The sequence below is a fragment of the Mercenaria mercenaria genome, chromosome 10 (assembly GCF_021730395.1).
Source record: "Mercenaria mercenaria strain notata chromosome 10, MADL_Memer_1, whole genome shotgun sequence".
Taxonomy (NCBI): domain Eukaryota; kingdom Metazoa; phylum Mollusca; class Bivalvia; order Venerida; family Veneridae; genus Mercenaria; species Mercenaria mercenaria.
This window is the reverse complement of record NC_069370.1, coordinates 5872512-5890600: the sequence shown is the minus strand read 5'-3', so window position 1 is coordinate 5890600 and position 18089 is coordinate 5872512. Positions and strand designations below refer to the sequence as shown.

At 33.3% G+C, this 18089-nt stretch overlaps 1 protein-coding gene across 1 annotated transcript in view; it reads left to right on the top strand.

Annotated features, from left to right (window-relative positions):
* Nucleotides 1-6781: 6781 nt before the first annotated feature.
* The window catches only part of LOC123560993 (uncharacterized), a 164841-nt gene continuing 153533 nt past the window's right edge, over nt 6782-18089 (top strand). The window contains exon 1 of the mRNA XM_053552200.1: nt 6782-6940. The gene's annotated coding sequence lies outside the window, so the exon portion shown is untranslated. The remainder of the gene's footprint in view (nt 6941-18089) is intronic.

The window sequence follows — 18089 nt, the reverse complement described above, 5'->3', positions numbered from 1 at the left end:
CTATTGCACTCGCTCCGGCGTCGGCGTCTCCGTTGGGTAAAATTTTTTGATAATGTCAAATATCTCTGTTACTGTCAAAGCTATTGACTTGAAACTTAAAAAACTTATTTACTATCAAAGTCTACACAAGGAAGAACAATCCCCATAACTCTGATTGAATTTTTACAGAATTATGCCCCTTTTTAATTTAGCATTTTTGGTTAAAGGTTTTGATAAAGGCAAATATCTCTGTTACTATCGAAGCTATTGACTTGACACTTAAAATAGTTATTTACCATCAAAGGCTTCACCAGGAGAAACTATCCATATAACTCTGAATTAATTTTGATAGAATTATGCCCCTTTTTAACTTAGAATTATTGGTTAAAGTTTGTGATAAAGTCAAATATCTCTGTTACTATCAAAGCTTTTGACTTGAAACTTAAAATAGTTATTTACTATCGAAGTCTACACAAGGAAGAACAAACCCCATAACTCTGATTTGAATTTTTACAAAATTATGCCCCTTTTTAATTAAGAATTTTCTGTTAAATTTTATTATAAAGTCAAATATCTCTGTTACTATCAAAGCTACTGACTTGAAACTTAAAATAGTTATTTACTATCGAAGTCTACACAAGGAAGAACAAATCCCATAACTCTGATTTGAATTTTTACAAAATTATGCCCCTTTTTAATTAAGAATTTTCTGTTAAATTTTATTATAAAGTAAATTATCTCTGTTACTATCAAAGCTATTGACTTGAAACTTATACAACTTACTTACTATCGAAGTCTACACATGGAAAATCAATCCCCATAACTCTGATTTGAATTTTTACAGAATTATGCCCCTTTTTAATTAAGAATGTTCTGTTAATTTTTTGGATCAAGTTAAATATCTTTGTTACTATCAAAGCTATTGACTTGAATCTTAAAATATACTAATTTACTATTTAAGTCTACACGCGTAGAAACAATCCCCATAACTCTGATTTGAATTTTGTTAGAATTATGTCCCTTTTTAACTTAGAATTTTTGGTTAAACTTTTGATAAAGGCAAATATCTCTGTTACTATTGAAGCTATTGACTTGAAACTTAAAATAGTTATTTACCATCAAAGGCTTCACCAGGAGAAACTATCCGCATAACTCTGATTGAATTTTGATAGAATTATGCCCCTTTTTAACTTAGAATTTTTGGTTAAAGTTTTTGATCAAGTCAAATATCTCTGTTACTATCAAAGCTATTGACTTGAATCTTAAAATAGTTATTTGCTATCGAAATCTTCACCAAGAAAAGCAATCCCCATAACTCTGTTTGGATTTTGACAGAATTATGCCCCTTTTTAATTAAATGTACTAAATTGAACAAATATATATGTTATTACAGAATAACTGTAGAACAATCAATCGCAGAATTGAAGTGTTACAAGAGCGTAAGCTTTGTATGGAGGCACTCACGACAACGACTTTCAAGAACCGTACATGTATGTGCATTCCTTGTGTATAGAAGAAAACATGTCGGATTGATTGTATAAACTGATAACTGTCAACAAGAAATGAATTTCATTTCATTCATGTTTATGCCATAATACAGTATAAATGGGAAGATTTTTTAGCTCACCTGAGCAATGCTCAGGTGAGTTTTTCTGATCGCTCGATGTCCGGCGTCCGTCGTCCGTCGTCTGTCGTCTGGCGTCTGTCGTCTGTCGTCTGTCGTCTGTCAACATTTAGCTTGTGTATGCGATAGAGGCTGTATTTTTCAATTAATCTTCATGAATATTGGTCAGAATGATAACTTTGATGAAATCTAGGCCGAGTTCGAAAATGTGTCATCTCGGGTCAAAAACTAGGTCACTAGGTCAAATCAAAGAAAAACCTTGTGTATGCGATAGAGGTGGTATTTTTCAACAAATCTTCATGAATATTGGTCAGAATGATAACCTTGATGAAATCTAAGCCGAGTTCGAAAATGGGTCATCTCGGGTCAAAAACTAGGTCACTAGGTCAAATCAAAGAAAAACCTTGTGTATGCGATAGAGGCTGTATTTTTCAATTCTTCTTCATGAATATTGGTCAGAATGATAACCTTGATGAAATCTAGGCCGAGTTCGAAAATGGGTCATCTGGGGTCAAAAACTAGGTCACTAGGTCAAATCAAAGAAAAACCTTGTGTATGCGATAGAGGCTGTATTTTTCAATTCTTCTTCATGAATATTGGTCAGAATGATAACCTTGATGAAATCTAGGCCGAGTTCGAAAATGGGTCATCTCAGGTCAAAAACTAGGTCACTAGGTCAAATCAAAGAAAAACCTTGTGTATGCGATAGAGGCTGTATTTTTCAATTCTTCTTCATGAATATTGGTCAGAATGATAACCTTGATGAAATCTAGGCCGAGTTCGAAAATGGGTCATCTCGGGTCAAAAACTAGGTCACTAGGTCAAATCAAAGAAAAACCTTGTGTATGCGATAGAGGCTGTATTTTTCAGTTGATCTTCATGAATTTTGGTCAGAATGATTGCTTTGATGAAATCTAGGCCGAGTTCGAAAATGGGTCATCTGGGGTCAAAAACTAGGTCACTAGGTCAAATCAAAGAAAAACCTTGTGTATGCGATAGAGGCGGTATTTTTCAATTGATCTTCATGAATTTTGGTCAGAATGATTACCTTGATGAAATCTAGGCCGAGTTCGAAAATGGGTCATCTGGGGTCAAAAACTAGGTCACTAGGTCATATCACGTAAAAACCTTGTGTATGCGATAGAGGCTGTATTTTTCAATTGATCTTTATGCATTTTGGTCAGAATGATTGCCTTGATGAAATTTAGACCATGTTCGAAAATGGGTCATCTGGGGTCAAAAACTAGGTCACTAGGTCAAATCAAAGAAAAACCTTGTGTATGCAATAGAGGCTGTATTTTTCAACTGATCTTCATGAAATTTAGCCAGAATGATTACCTTGATAAAATCTAGGCTGATTTCGAAAATGGGTCATCTTGGGTCAAAAACTAGGTCACTAGGTCAAATCGAAGAAAAACATTGTGTATGCAATAGAGGATGTATTTTTCAATTGATCTTCATGAAATTTGGTCAGAGTGATTGCCTTGATGAAAACTAGGTCCGTTTTGAATATGGGTTATCTGAGATCAAAAACTAGGTCACTAGGTCAAATTAAAGAAAAATCTTGTGTATGCCATAGAGACTGTTTTTTTCAGTTGATATTTATGAAATTTGGTCAGGTTGATTGCCTTAATGAAATCTAGGTCTAATTTGAATATGGGTCGTCTGAGGTAAAAAACTAGGTCACTTGGTCAAATCAAAGAAAAAACTTCTGTATGTGATAGAGGCTGTATTTTTCAGTTGATCTTCATGAATTTTGGTCAGAATGATTTTCTTGATAAAATCTAGGTCGAGTTTGAACATGGGTCATCTAGGGTCAAAAACTAGGTCATATCTAAGAAAATGCTTGTTTTATCGCAAGAGACCAATTATTTGGTCCAATCTTAATGAAAATTGGTCAGAATATTTGTTTCCATGAAATCACTAGGTCAAACATGTTTTACACTGTTATGGAGTGTTTCTTAGGTGAGCGACCTAGGGCCATCTTGGCCCTCTTGTTTTTTATTTTGATTATTTTCCTATCTTCCGTTCATTTATCTAGTAAAAAAGCTGTCCATCTCTTCGTCCATCCACTACTGACAAATTAAAACAATAAAGTTATACAAATACAAAGTCTTTAACACTAATACAGAAATAACAAGTGCTCCGCCAAGCGGGACAATATACGCCCGAAGGATTATATCAGGGGATGGGAGCAAAATTTAAAGAACTTTACTGTTGAAGCCCAAACGAAAAGGACAACAAAGGGAAGAAATTCCCCGAAAAACTCTAAGTCCACTAAAATCATTACCAGGTACAGATATGTCAAAATACACCTTAACTTTGCAGGTACCATCCATGTTGTACCACAGAAAAGTGGTATCGGTTTTTTCCCTACGGCCAGTAATAAAAATGTTACAAAATAACCTGTTTATAGTAATATAAAAGGGAAGTAATTCAATAAAAAAATATTGTAAGTGAACAAAAAATGGATATGCCAAATAAAACCAAGAGCACCGCAATGCAAAGCAACATAAACACAAAACAAGTCATGAGACTTTGACCCCCAAGTGTGACCTTGACCTTGAAGCGAGCCATGCGCTCTGCACGTCGTCTCAATGTGGTAAACATTTGTGCCAAGTTTCTTTAAAATCCTTCAAGCAGTTAAACAGTTACACATCGCACTTGAAACAAAGTTGTATGACCTTTGACCCCTAAGTGTGACCTTGACCTTGTATCTAGCCATCCAAAACATGCGCTCTGCACGTCGACTCGATGTGGTGGACATTTGTGCAATGTTTCTTTAAAATCCCTCATACAGATCAAGAGTTACAGAGCGGACACGAAATAAAGTCATATGACCTTGACCCCTAAGTGTGACCTTGACCTTAAAGCAAGCCACCTGATACAGGCGCTCTGCACGTCCTCTTTATGTGGATAACATTTGTTTCAAGTTTGTTTAAAATCCTTCAAGGAGCGGAGTCGACACGAAATTGTTAACGGACAGACGGACAGACAGACAAACAGACAGACAGACAGATGAACACCTGTGGTATCCCTAAATACGTCCCTTCGGGCGTATAATAACAACAAAGGAATGGAGACGCAAGATATTACGTTTTCTACAGTTTTCACAATGTTTTACCTGCTGACCTACATTTTGATCCCAACTGACCCAGTTTAGATTTTTTCATGCTGGACGACGACGACGATGGAATACGGATACATTGCGATCAGACTAGCTCATCTTTTCAACTTTGTCGCAGATGCGCAACTTATAATATTGAAGAACATTTCAGGAAAGTGTTATGACGCTAGATCAAATACTTTTGCGATATGTATAACAAAACATTTCTCTGACGAACAGACGGACGGACAGACAAATCCAAATATTATCCTGTGCAGTGACATATTAAGCCAGACCTTACCATCATTATAGGAATGTTTTCCTACCAACCATAAATTAAAATTATCATGTTGAGACGGTCCCCTTGAAAAATCGATCGTCTTAGGTGTTCACAGTCCACGTAGACTTAATCCGTAAATGTCTAATACCAGGAAAAAGTAATTTAATCTTTTTAATTCCAAGTAAACGCGTTTCCGCACTATTTTTCTTTTTTTTTTCAATTATTTTTGTGTTGAAAATCTTTCTGGAATACTTTTCAGTAAATTTTAAATCGAAACAATGATAATCGTATAGGAATTGATCAAACTAATATAATATTTAAACGCACTAATATATTTCATTCAGAAATAAGAAAGTTATCTTGCCTAAACACTACTTTTTTTCGCAGGATCCGGGCATTTATTAATGGCATTTATTAATGGGGGAAAAATTATATATAAACGAGGTAGTTCAAGTTTTGTTTATACATTGTTTTCATTTTCAAAATACTCTTCTAGGACCAAATATTTATTCTTGGGCAGTAGAACAAGTGGTATCTGGGTCTTTTTCTTTCATAAAACACCCTGTTTGTAGCATTAAAGGTATAAAACAATTTATAGTATGTTTTGCTGTATCAGTTACCTGCCTTAAGACAAAAACGATTGTTGAAAGTTCGCGAAAAACCGCGAACGTATTCAATTGCATGTAGCTTTTGCTATTATTAATTTTTAAGCTTTTATTAATTTTTAAATTTTATATCAACGATTTTGGAAGTACCAATCGATATATTTTTGTTTAATTTCTAATATAATTCATATAAAGCCTGCCACGCAAGCTGGTCAACCATTCGTACTGAAATCACTGTTCGTACTCAAGATAACTCGTATGCAAAATTATTATTCTTGAAATTGTGCTCCTGTTTACCGATTTTTAAATGATATGCAAAAGTACGGTTAATGTCATGTTTGCAATTAAGAGAAATAAAAATGATCGTTTTAAAACACTGAATGCATGCTTTATTAGTAGTGTTGTTTTGTGCAGTCCGTTTATGAATATCTATAACATGTTGAACAACAGTGTGGTCAGTAAAAATTCTACCGGAATCAGAAAGTCTTCACCTATGAAAACAATACATCTAGTGTTCGTGTCATGTTTTTATGCAAGAATAGCGACAATACACACACTTTTATTTACAAAATGCTTCAGGCCCCCTGTCCATTACGTGGTAAAAATAACAATTCATTTACAGTTTGGACATGAAATGTACACTATTGTGGTTTAAAAAAAGTATCTGAATGCCAGTGTGACATGTTAGTGATCTCATTCTTAACCAACAACCCCTTAGGCTTATGTGCTTCTGCAGACGTAAATACGCCTGAAACGTGTATTATCCCTGTATTATCATTACTGGCTTCGGCATCGACGCAACGCTGAAAACGCGCATGGTACAAAAGAGGAATGTCTCGGCTGCTTGAATTGAAAAGGCATCAGAAATATTATTTGATTTTCATTGCAGTTTCTTTACTTTGTACTGTGAGTTTTATTGTTTTCCGTTTCAACGTTTGCTTCAACCTAAAATATATATATTGAATTGAAGCAATATTCGAACTGACCATAAAAATGAACATATGTCACATGATGTTGTATGATTTGCACTTTAACGGTGTTTACAGAGAACTAGATATTTATTTATTTTTACCTTGCTGACCTTTTGCCTACGCAAATACCTGACACGTTCTAGGTACACGCACGAGCTGTTGGGTAGAAACTCAATCTGTAGATGTATTTATTTATCGAAACATCCTATTTGATATTAGCGAGATACGAAGAAGTTTGTCACAGCTGCTTATTTTTACCGTAACTGTAGATGTTTAATGACGTGTCTTTATGACTAAATATTTCGCCTAACACTCTTGATATCAAATTAGGAAACTTCCTTTTTGCAGTTGGCTTCCAAAAGTGTCGCAAGACAGGTAATACTTTCTACTAAATTATTTTATTAGTATAGTTATATGTATTCTCATATTTTATCAAAACACATTTATTATGAATAGATTAGTGGGGAAATATTAACTTAATGATAAAAGAAAATAACACATTCAACTGTAATTACATGTTATATTGTATATTTATCCAAATTAAAACATTGTATTTTATTAAATAATAACATTTCAAATTGTCAGTAAATATTATTGTAGTATAATGCATATTAAAATTATAGGAAATTTAATTGTTTATGTAACATACATCATATTAAGTTACACACGCGACATACATATAAAATGATTGCTTGATGAAAATATCTTAACTTATTTTCGCCGAATTGTTTCGCTAAAGGAAAAGCTACTACTTTGGTGTTAAAAAAACTCAAATCAAAATGCAGGCATATTCTTAATTTAAATTTTCAGAATATTTTGTAATAGCATAATTTTCTTCGGTACCTTGACGGTGATTTTATATAGTATTGCTCCATTGAGTACCTGAGTAAATTGCCATGCATGTTAACTTTTCACATAGATTTACATAAGAATTTTAGGTGGTATTTTTGTGACTTTGGTCACCATAACATGTTCAAGTGATAAACCTAGTGGTGTTACCTTTTAATAATACTGTCATGTAACTTTCAAATATGGCGTGGCTTTGTGCGCACCATTAATCAGTTTAATTTTGCTATTTATGGTCCACAAAGCGGTCCTTGTCGTCAGATAGTTTAACTTTGTCTATGCTATTTGTGCAAATGTTCGCCCCATGTGGTTCTGGGACGATCTATGTATGAAAAGAATTGGAACCACTGCCTTACCCTTGCATGATCGTAAGAGGCGACTGATAGGGTCTTAACATTTGGTTTTGCAGTAACTCTGTGATTCCAGCAGGTATGCAAATTTAGATTCCATACCTCGTGTTTTTATTTTGATGTAAATGAGATGTGGAACCAAAATTTGTAGTCCCGTTTGGCGCCATATAACCTATACTGTGTTGGCGCGCCGTTAAACCCAAATAAATAAATAAATAAATAAATCATACATTAACACATTAACACCAATACTGTTTTTCGTTTAAAGGATTGTGTGTTCTTTGAACATTTGTACCTGGTATTTATAAATTAACAAGTTTATTTGCATAAATTGTATGACGATAACAGTTGAAATATTGTTATTGGAAAAAAGTTTTTGTTACGGACGTTGTGATACACCGCTACAAGAATGCAAAATATTGTTTTGACGATCCTCTCTATTTTCAAGTAAAATTACCTTTCTGACAAACTATTTTATTAACTGTTGTTAAACTTGTCATTTGATATATCTTATACACCAGCAGTATTTTCACTGGATGTTCTAATTTTTGAGTTTGTCTTTTTTATTGTTAAATTTCCATATTCGGGTAGATAATAGTCCCAAATAATTAAGTTCGTGACCCGCAATCACAATCGGCAATTTTTGAGCGGCTGCGTATTCTTTTATGCGATTTCGGCATCGTTCGGCCATTACAGAGACGGCACCGTTCGGTCATTACAGAAACGACATCGTTCGGCCATTACAGAAACTTATTTTACATAACAAATGCAGAATGCCGAAGTGTTTGTACATTCGTATACATGAATAATTGTTCTAAGGTGAAAGAATGGGACTTGAATAAATGAATGAATGGAAAGATATATAAATAAATAGATAAATAAATAAACGAATGAATGAATTAATTAATTTACTGATCGCGCTATATTTATCTGTTACAGTAAGAGAGAAATCTGTACTCATTTGTATTTCAACGAATTCATTATCAATCTGAATGTAGTGTAATATTTGAATTTTCACTGTATTGTTTAAAATATATTTACATATTGCAAAAAGAATGAAGTATTAACAAGACTGGAATCACGTGATAACAAGGCAGTCCAAACTGTTTTACAGAACAAAAAAACCATTGAAAACGGTGTTCTGATATTAAAAGTATTTAGAAATTGTCTACATAGGTAAGAAATAGTTCATTTTAGGCTTTGTTCACATTTTCATTTTAAAACCAAAAGAGGAGGACTTGTTGGTGCTGACGTGTATACTGTGTTCAGACATTGTAGAATCCGAATTTCATTTCCTATAGTGTCTTCCACTTCCTCTGTCAAAAAAAATAAGACGTTGTTTATTACTATTTTGCATGTATAAACAGATTAGCTAATATTCTATTATTATCCATCAGTAGTAATAAAATTATCGGAAATACAGCCAAACATATCTTTCCTGCAATGTACCCGAGAACAGAAACAAATTAAGACGTTGCTGTTTCTAACTTTCTACTGTATTTTGGAAAATATTTGTTGTTGATGTACGCGTCTTATTGATATTTCTTTGTATATAATGGCCATCCGTTTTTATATTTTCCCGAAAATATTTCGAGGGATGTGGGGTGGAGCCGCTTTGTCCGTCGGTTCTTTTACCTTTTCGACAGTCCGGAAATTTTTATCCGCGTCATTTTTCCAAAGATTTTGGAAATTTGCCCAAACCTACGGAAATTTCATTACTTTGAAGTGAACTTGCGCTTCAAGTCAGGATGTAAAATCTATGTATGTATTAGAAGTTATGGCCCTTTGAGGCTTTACAGAATGCTGTGTAATGCACAATTCTTATATGAACCATGTCTGGATTGCTCAAATAACAGCTTTTTAAATGATCTGGCTCAGACTAACTGAAAGTATCATTATGGATTGAACTTAAGCATTTTGTCCTAATACGGTTAAGCATTTTTTTTAATCTTCTGTGCATAAACTTTACGAAATGGCATATAACCCTTTTGAAATAAACACATGTCTTTATCAAGTCCCTTTGCTTAGTAAATCGTACTTATTCTATAAATGAAAATTAAATTTTTGAAGTGTTCTTTGTTCTCCTGTATATAGGCTTTTTTAAAACGGACCCAGGACTGGAAATTGATTTCTCGAAGTATTTTTTGATCTTCCGTATATGAGGTTTTTGAAATGGACACCATGAATTTATCCAGATTGGACACCATGAATTTATCCAGATTGTATTCATGCTATTCAAATTGAATAAATGACATTTCTGAACAGTTGTAATTGCATGGTGTCATATATTGATTCTATCTTTTAATTACTTAAGTGCAGAGGAACCTGGAATAAATATGTTACATCATGATGAATTGAAATCCATTACCGTGAAGAAATATTTCATGTAGAAAGCACATCAATAAATCGGATTTTTTCTCATAAAAGTCACTCAACTCAATTCTTGTTATGTAGAACGTCTCAACACAACGAGTTATATAAAAATGTCTGAACACTGAGCTATTAAAGAGACCGTTTTAACGAAATGTCATAAAGTTGTTTCATGATTAACCCGGGATACCTAATCTTTCTTACAATGTACGTAAGAACACAAAGACCTGGCATCATATTGAATCCTATCCCTTTGAAAATTAAAGGACTAGCCGCAATAGGTAATATTACACAGAATATCATATATATGATAATGAACTTTCTTTTCAAAATTATTACAAAATGTTTATAATGCTGCACGTAATATGCCACCATTATTGTCAGTCATTGTAATAGTTTAAAAATATTTCACTTCACACAAATGACAATAAAACATGGTAAGAAAAAACCCGCGACACAAGGTTTTTTTCTCTTAAATATTATAACAGCAGCATGTAAATGCCGCTTTGATGTATTGTAATAACGAGAAAAGAAAAACGTTGAAACAACAGTTCTGATGACATGCACCTCAGCACATTTTGCTTGTTTCTTAAAGAGAAGCAAAACATATGTTGCACTATCTATCCATTCAATGCATTTGATTAAACTGTTTTAAAAGCAATTAGGCACGCGCGCAATACTGGAAAAAGGAGCTTCAGTGAAGGTGTAAATAACAGATCGGACATTCATATTAAAGTTGTGTTTTTTTTTCTTAGCGGCAATTTCAAGGTATTGTGACATTTTTCTTAATTTTCTTTACTATTAGCAATTAATACAGTAGAGACACAATTTGGCTTAAGTGTATTGTTTCATGTCGAGATCTGATTGTATTTATAAACAATATAAAATTTATTTATTTTAATTATAATAAAAAATAATGAAAACTTTATTTAACGAGGATTACGTATTTGGCTATAGCCAGTCTGACATACGGTCTTCTAATATGATGATTGAAAAGTTCTCTCCTTATTACCTAACATAGGACAGGGGTTAAAATAAAGTATTATGAACAATCTAATACATAGTAGCATTCACAGTATGTAGAAGTATGAAAAGAATTTAATTTCTAGGCAACATCAGAAATTGAAATATGAAAATGTGGTAAAAGAAAAAATGTTATTTGTAATAAAAAGCCGTAAAAAATAGAAAAGCGTTGGATTACATTTAAAAAAAAAAACAATATTGTAATTACATCTCCATATTAAATATTTGTAATAAAAGAAATAGAGTAAAGGAAACATGACGATAAATATATAATCAAAGCCTTGAAATATCTGATGGTTGCGGGTTTTTTGGTAGTTTTATTTCCTGTTTAAATGCCAGTCTATGAATATCCATGAATGAGAAACAAATACAAATTTAATGTGTGTCATATCTAAGATGAACTCTGCCTGACCCAGCTTGTGATGTAACTATAGGCTGGAATACCTTATCATGGATAGATCTTATATAATGTAAATGGTCAGTGTGAGTGGATACAGGTTGAATAAGAACTGCTTGTTCATTGATAATCCATCCACATTGTTCATGAATGGGACTATTTTGTGTAGCACATGAACATCCTTTGGATGTGATTTGGAATAAAATAAAGATGCTATGATTGTCAGAAATACACTTTAACTTTGGTAGCGGGATAAACCCGCAACCAAAAATGTAAATAGTAAAGATAGTTACTACTAGTGATAAGGCATAAAAATGAAACAAATGAAGAAGGAAAACCAAAATATGATGTAATAGAATTGTCATATGATTTATACACAGCTGAATAGACAAGAAGAAACTAAAACTAAGTACACTTTAATGAGGAACAATCGAAAGAAAATGTGTTGATAATAATGAATGCATTTTTTAACTGTAGATAAAAAGGTATCTTTATGAAATATAGAACAGTGAAATAAAAATCTGCATTTAGATATTTTTCAACATTTTTTTCTATACAAGCCAATTTGAGAATGCCAATGAACACGCGTTTGTTTCATTCATAATTTTCAAAATTACATTCTAACACGATCCTATTCATTTTCCTATTAAACAAAGACGGCTGAAAACAGTGAATTATTATACAACAGTTCACTGTTCTGGCGTCAAAATTATTACGTCATAGCGTCAAACGGCATAACGGCGCGCTGAAAAAGAAACCGATTGAAAACGGGCAAATATTTAATGAATGCCGTCAATGATGTACTTTAAAGTCCTTGATAACGTGTTAGAATCGAAATAATATATCTCATTTAGTGATTTGCTCTTAAGTAAAATCATTGTTTGTCGTTCAGATGCGTATTATTATATCACTCGGGCTGAACAATGATTTATTCAGCGACAAATCACTAAATGAGAGATATTATTTCTTAAGTAAAATTCAGTTATATTTCCTTGAAAGTGTTCGGGGTTTTTTTTATGAATACAGTTAAACGCATTGCAGTTTAAATCGTGTCTTTAGTGTTACAGAACCTGGCCTAATATTTGGTTGTATCCCAGCATTACTACTTTGGCATCTGCATCAATGTATGCGTTGTACGTGTCATTTCAAAAGTAATATCTGAACTGTATAAAATCTAACTGCCAAAGAAAAGTTTTTATTTTAATTCTTCCAAATGAAATAAATTGTGTGTAGGCCTATATAGATTTTATTATTATTTATATATCATTTCGAGTCAAAATACTTCTCGCCGCCGTGTGATGTTACATAAAAGTATTGCGATTAAAGTGTGCTTTGTATTAAACTCGGACAAGAACATGTTCGGTTCCGCCGCCAACAAATATTACGTCCATCCACGTCACTGGCAAAACTTGTGAAAAAAATAAATAAACCACCCACTGGATTGACTATGACTGGTTAGAATACAAATTCTAAGCGCTATTGCCACCATTTGTTCCTATCAATTTTAGAAATCCGTGTTATTAAAATGTTAATTAAATTGTTCAATTTACAAATACACATACAGAACTAAGTTTAAGAACAAAAATATTAATACATGGACATTATGTTACGATAAAATCAGAAATAGGACCTCTCCTAATTAAAATCCTAAAACCTTAGTTACCGACATCTGCTTCTCGCCCCAATATATTATCATCCCCGACGAAAGTCGGAGGGATATAGTTTTGGCGTTGTCCGTCCGTCCGTCCTTCCGTCAGTCTTTCTGTCCGTCCGGAGCCATATCTAGGAAATAAATATGGCAATTTCTGCATCATAACTTTTGATATATTTGACCTAGAACTATGAAACTTAAACAGAATTTAGATCACCATAATGTGGTCGTTCGGATTTATATGTAAATTAAAAGTTATTGCCCTTTAATTGTATAAAAATCCACATATTTGTACATAACAAACTTACCATTTGGTAGAATTTCATTAAATTTCTTTCATTCTTTTCCGTGAACATTTATTGTAAACATGTGAAGTATGAGGTTATGGGGCCCATCAAGTTTCAGTCAGATTGCCCAAGTAATACCAGAGTTATGGCCCTTAGAAGTTTCTAGTGTTAACTATATAGGGTACTATAGATCTATAGATATGGCAATTTCTGCACCATAACTTTTGATACTTTGAAACTTGAACAGAATTTAGAGCACTATGATGTGGTTGTGCACACACAATTTCATACGGATTTCTTTTGTAACTTCAGAGTTAGTGCCCTTTAATTGTCTAAAAGGTTTTTACCTTGATGTTGATAGCCGTCTTCTGAGTTGAAACTCGTGTTGGCCCAATTTAAATCATACATTCACAATAAAAAAGTTATGTTACACATGTACGCACACATTAAGGACGGTGAAATATTTTCATACTCTACTGAAGGGTGAACTTATTATCTTTATTTTTCCATTCTGTGTTTAGTGCACTCTTAAAGGCATTTACGTTTTCTGCTACTACTGTCTGTTGGGACATATTGTTCCAATTATTTACGACTCTGTTGGAAAACCTATGTTGACTCACTAGACTGTTTACGTGATTTTTAGATAGTTTGTAACAGTGTCCTCTTGTAGACGTAGATGTTGAAAACTTTATGTTAGGAATATAGGCTTTATCATATCCATGCATTATCTTAAAAAGTTGTATAACATCAGCTCGTTCACGTCGATAATACAATGTGGGCAGGCCTAATTTCTTAAGTCTCTCTTCGTATGTAAAGTCCTTCATTCCGCTCACAAGTTTTGCAGCACGCCTCTGGACATTTTCAATTTAAATAATGTTGTTTTTTTAAATTTTGGGGTCCACACTACACTTGCGTATTCAAGATGAGGTCTGACAAAACTCTTGTAAAGAGGAAGAAAAATATCAACATCCAATGAAGTAAAGGTGTTACGGATCATCCCCAAAGACTGGTTGGCTTTTTTCACTTTTTGTGCAATATGTTCATTAAAACTGAGTTCGTCGTCGAAGATTACTCCTAAATCCTTTTCTTTTTTTATATTTTCAATAGGGGTATTTCCAGAGCTATCAGACATATAATACCATGCGCCACTATTCTTCTTCACTAGATGCATACACTTGCATTTCCCGGCATCAAATTTTAGTTGCCATTTATCTGACCAAGTTAATAAAGCTGATAAATCCGACTGTATACTCTGTCTGTCCGTGTCAGTTATTATTTCACGATACAACTTGGTGTCGTCAGCAAATAATTTACAATATTTTCAACAACCTCAGGCAAATCATTAATGTAAATCAGAAATAATGTTGGGCCTAAAACACTGCCCTGAGGGATACCGCTTTTAACTGCAGCCCAGTTCGAGTGCATACTACCGACGCGGACTTGCTGTTGACGATTATTTAAAAAAAAAATTCAAACCACCTTAACACATTACCCCTAATGCTATAAGCATACAGTTTATTTAGAAGCCTCTTACATGGAACAGTATCAAATCCCTTCGCAAAATCCAAGTATATGCAACCCAGATCACCACCCTTTTCGAGGATATCTGACCATTCCTCAATTACTTCCAATAACTGAGTAACACAAGATCTGTTTGACCTGAACCCATGTTGTTGCTTTGTAAAAAGATCAAAGGTTTCCATATGTTTCATAACTGCATCGCGAACAAACGATTCTAAAACTTTACATTATATAACTGTTAAGCTTACAGGTCTATAATTCGCACATACATGTTTATCCCCCTTCTTAAAAATTGGAGTTACTTGTGCCTTTTTCCATATATCTGGTAAAACCCCAGTCTCTAAAGAAGTTGTAAAAAGCTTGGAAACTATGTCACTAATCTCAGCACTGCATTCCTTTAAAAACAACGGGTGAATCTGATCCAAGCCTGGAGATTTATTGGTTTTTAAAGCATTTTATTTCTTCCTTACAAGCGATGCATCCATGTTAATACTAATTAATGGGCCAATGAACCCCCTATCTTCAAGTTCTGGAACATTATCCAAATCTTCATCGGTAAAAACACTTGAGAAAAACGAGTTCAAAAGTTCTGCCTTCTGTCGATCAGAATTTGATAATGATCCATCCTCAGTTCTCAAATCGCATATACCACTATGAGTTTTTGACTGTGAACGCACGTAATTCCAAAAGGATTTACTATCAGATTTAATGTTCTTTGCAAGAAGACGTTCAAAATGTAACTTAGATTGACGAGATTGAGATTTGTACATAACAAACTTACCATTTGGCAGAATTTCATTAAATTTCTTTCATTCTTTTCTATGAACATTTATTCTAAACATGTGAAGTTGCGCACCCACATCTGGTCACCCACTTGCCTTGGTCACACCCCCTTCCCCTCCCTACCCCCTCCCCCACCCCCACCCCCCACCCCCACCCCCCAAAAAAACTAATAATAAATAAAAAAAAAATTCATTCCTAATTTTAGATTTTTTTCAAACGTTCCGTGAATATCTATCAACATGCAAGTTGTACCATTCCCCTACCTCGCTCCTCCACCCAGTCATGCCCACCACTGATCATGCATCCTCTGCCCCCACCCCACTTCACCCATTTTTTTTTTTTTTTTCATTTTTAATTTTCCATCAATATTTATAATCAACATGTGAAATTTTGTTCCCTCACCCGTTCCCCCGCAGCCCCACCCCGCCCCACACCCGAAAAAAATAAATATATACATATATCTATATATACACACACATAAATATATATATTTCCATTCCTTTTCTTTTTTTAAAAAATCTTCAAACCTTCAACATGTTAAATTGTGACTGCACAAACCTTGCCCTCAGCCATGTTCAAGATATCTTACTTGATTGTGTTCTCGTAAGGACATCTGTTCTATTAAGTTCAAATGTACATGTTAAACAGCAACACCTGGTTCCAAACCACTCAAAGACAATATTTCGTTCCAGTTAAACTTCAAGCTCACATTTCAATTAACTGCATTTAATTTTAAAAGCTAAGCTTATTACAGTAAGCATATCTCATTCCAAATAAATTCTTTAGTCAGGATCAAAGTATCATACATTTATTATGTACTCGTTAATTAAACATTTGTTTTCTGTTAAATTGATTTTAACTGAAGTATTTGCTTCTTATTAACATCCTTAACTTTTTGCCGGATATATTTTTTTGCCATTCCTCACTACAAACCCTTTCGGCGGGAGATACCAATTCATCGAATTTGCATGTTATTATTATTATTATTATTATTATTATTATTATTATTATTCATCTATCTATGTTTCATCTATTTGCATGCATAATAAAAGAATACATATATCATACGAATATGCACATAACCATTCTATCTTTAATAATTATAAGAAGCCTTTAAAACATTTACTTTAACAAATAACATGCTAGTAATTATTTAAAATATAATTGCATAGTAAGACTGAACAGAAAGACTGCAATCTAACTAAATTAATCTGGAAGAAAATACTGAAAAGCATATATGAGTTAAAAATAGCAAAAAAATGTATGGGATACAAATATCTTAAATCAATGAACCCCTTTGCTTAGATCAAAATAATATGGGTTGGTAATTTTCCTCTATAGGAAGTAAAAAGAAATTATTGAAATGTCTTTCGCAAAGAATTTCCGACATTCTTTCATACCGATGAAAAATAAAAATTATATTGCCACTAATTTGTTAAAATATTAGTGTTATTCCAATGACTTATTCCAATACCATAAAATAAATGATTTACAAATAGAAAGATTTCTTCTGACTGGTTTTGGAATCAATTCTTGTTAAAAAAAACTTCTCACTGTTGTTAAGACTACGAAAGTAGACGTCAGTAGTCATTTAATATGGAAACATTTTTAATGATTATTATATCTTTTTAAATCAATATGATTTCTTATTTGTTTAAAAATCAAAACAAGCGAAAGACAAAGGATTATACTGCATGTAACTTTGCAAAACATTATTATGACATTTTACAATCGTCCACTACTAAACATATATATATATCATATCAGCGCAATATTATATTACACATTGTGTGTTTTGCTACTGCTACGTGTATTAGGGATTAATCTGCCAATGATTACTTCCAGTATTTTTGGACCAGAACAATTTTTCAGTTCTTCATCTACGCTTAAATAATTATTTTAGAGAAAACTCGACTTGCTATTGCAAATATTCTGTTGAAGATGCTGGACATCACTATTTTGTTTTGTCTGTTTGTCTGTTGGTTTGTTTTGGGTTCAACGTCGTTTTTCAACAGTATTTCAATTATGAAACGGCGGGCTGTTAACCTAACCGGTGTTCCTGGATTCTGTACATGTTCTCTGCATATAGCTGCCATCGTTTTCACATCAATCGGAAGTGGAGGACGAATGATGTCATACGCAATGTCAAAAGAAAAACCAGAACCTTTTCATCCACTCAGTGTTGACCTATTCGTTTTTGGTAGTGATTTGTTAGTTTAGTTTATACTAATTTGTTTAGCTCAATTGTGACGAAAGCTTCAAGCTTATTTGAACCACTCTCGAATCCACATCCTGG